Source organism: Notothenia coriiceps, unplaced genomic scaffold, assembly GCF_000735185.1.
Source record: "Notothenia coriiceps isolate Sejong01 unplaced genomic scaffold, NC01 NC01_scaffold00014397, whole genome shotgun sequence".
Lineage (NCBI taxonomy): Eukaryota > Metazoa > Chordata > Actinopteri > Perciformes > Nototheniidae > Notothenia > Notothenia coriiceps.
This window is the reverse complement of record NW_011347098.1, coordinates 1-2,458: the sequence shown is the minus strand read 5'-3', so window position 1 is coordinate 2,458 and position 2,458 is coordinate 1. Positions and strand designations below refer to the sequence as shown.

Sequence of the window (2,458 nt, the reverse complement as noted above, 5' to 3'; positions counted from 1 at the left end):
CACACACACACACACACACACACACACACACACACACACACACACACACACATACTCTCTCTTTCGCACACACACACACACACACACACACACACACACACACACACACACACACACACACACACACACACACACACACACACACACACACACACACACACTACGTCACCTCACAGTGGCCGTTTCTCAATGTCGAGTAAAGCTGCTGCAGAGCCACTATTTCAGGTATACTACGTCATCGAGTGGCGCCGAATGCTGGGCATTTAAACAGTCCTTCGGCGCCACTCGATGAAGTAGCATGCTTGAAATAGTGGCTCTGCAGCAGCTCTACTCGACATTGAGAAAGTGTGTTTGTAATTAGGAGACTTGCAATGAATTTGTTGAAATAATGGCAGTGTTAAATCCATCGTCTTTAGGGGGTTGCCTTGTTTCAAAATGGAGCTTTTTTAGGTATTGGATGTTCAAGGAGACTCAGATATGTTTTGTTGTGTGTTTGCAGGTATGGATCTATTCGAGGAGGCGTTGAGGCGGTGGGAGGAGGCGTTGACGTTCAGGAGCAGGCAGGAGGAGGACGATGATGCCAGCTGTGAACCCGTCAAAACAGGAGCGGAAGAAGCTGTCGCTGAGCAGGGCACGGAGGTGAACACACAGAAACACACCTCATTATGTAACTCCAATCCAACATATACAGGGTAATGCCACGCTTAGTCAGAGGGAAGTAGAGTATAATGATTTTAAATGAACTTCATAAAGCATTGTCTTTCTAACGCCATGCCTGTATGTTTGGAAAACTGTATGTTTTCCTATAAATGCACCCGACAAAAGAAACAGCTCAGTTAAACTTGATCTAAAAATGACCAACATTTCTGTACTCTGTCTGTCTACTCTCCTTTTATGCCAGATGAAGGTGGATAGAACATTTTGACCACTCAGTGCCCCAGGTCACACATATGAGTAAACAGCACTTTGAGTTGGATTGTTTAACGGCTAACTGGATTAGTGCGGGTTAAATAGTTAATCTTGGCACCCAAACATATGCCGGTCTGTTGCATAAGTCCTCAAAAAACAGTTCCCTCTCCTCAGTCCTGTCGCTAAACAAAGCTTATCAAAAGGCTGATAAGTTAAGCTAAAAAGTGGAATTATCAAAACACAAAGAAGGGATCTTTAGAGGGAAACAGGTCAAATGTCTTTATTTGATCTCCCTTCAAGCTGATACTTGTTCAAACATTAGGGAGCCTGCTATTAACCCTTCCTTTTCTAACTTTGTTTATTGGTTTTTATTAAGTTAAATCATTGCATGTGTCCAAATATTGTAAAACACTGTAAAAGACATGTTAAAAAGCAACAATTGAAATATGCCTAAACATCAGAGCCACTAAAACCAAATAAAAAAAAAGAATGAAATAAAAAAGCAGTCAGCAACCAAAACTCGGTCAATAATAAACATAAAAGGCAGTACAGCAGCATCCTCTTCGCCACGACAACCGTAACATTCTCATCCCTTCAAAGTTAAAAACCTTAATCAGGAATGAAATGTGTCCTCTTAACAAACTGAGTTGCTTTTGAGTAGCATATACCGTTGTATGTCCTGTTTGTAAAATGCTGTTGTTACTTAAAACGGTTTACTCTCTAGGCTTTGTGAGCCATGTTCCCGTGGTAACCAGATGTTTGTGTGTTCAGGAGGGGATGAGTGCAGAGTTCCTCCTCCGGCTGAAGTCTCTGCTGCAGAGAGCCTACAGCCTGCAGGAGGAGTTTGAGGGGGTGCTGTGTCTGTCGGAGCCCTCGTCCCTCTGCCAGGGTGAGTCTCTCACACTATGAACTGTCCATGATCCATACAGCGTTAAGCAACTCATCACAATGATTCTCCCCCCTCAGATAAAATGATGTTGGACGTTCTGTCCAGAGAGGAGCTGGACGACGTGTGTCTGAGGGACAGCATGAGCATCGCCTCCAACGACTCCTTTGTGTCGGCTGCTGAGGTAACAACAATAGGGACATATTTAAATATATATATTCTACTTGCATCCACAGGCAAGTTTATTTATTTAGCACCTTTCAACACAAGGCAATTCAAGGTGCTTTACAAAAATGAAAGACATTCAGACAAGGGCATTTAAAAACAGTCATTAAAAAGATAATAAAATAAAAAGTTTTCCCCAAAACTAAGAAAATACCCAGTTGTACCTAGTAACCCACTATCAAATAGTCGTACCTTGTATCCTACTAGAAAGCTCACAATAGTTTTTAGTAAAACTAAGAAAATGTACCCTATAGTCCAGGGGTTCCCAAACTTTTCAGGCCGTGACCCGTGCTAGTGAATTCATTTCAGTTATACAGATTATTATAAAAAATATTATTATAAATTATACAGATGGCTAGTCCGCCCCTGAAAATGTCTATGCAGACGTTATTATTAATAATAATCTTTTAAAAAAATTATTAAAAAAATTAATCAATC

The 2,458-nt window shown here is 41.2% G+C and overlaps 1 long non-coding RNA gene across 1 annotated transcript; it reads left to right on the top strand.

Moving 5' to 3' along the window:
* The first annotated feature begins 504 nt into the window (after nt 1–504).
* LOC104948485 (uncharacterized) lies at nt 505–1,983 on the top strand. Its single transcript, XR_798698.1, has 3 exons — nt 505–639; nt 1,681–1,798; nt 1,876–1,983. It is a non-coding gene; the product is annotated as an uncharacterized lncRNA (long non-coding RNA).
* The last annotated feature ends 475 nt before the right edge of the window (nt 1,984–2,458 follow it).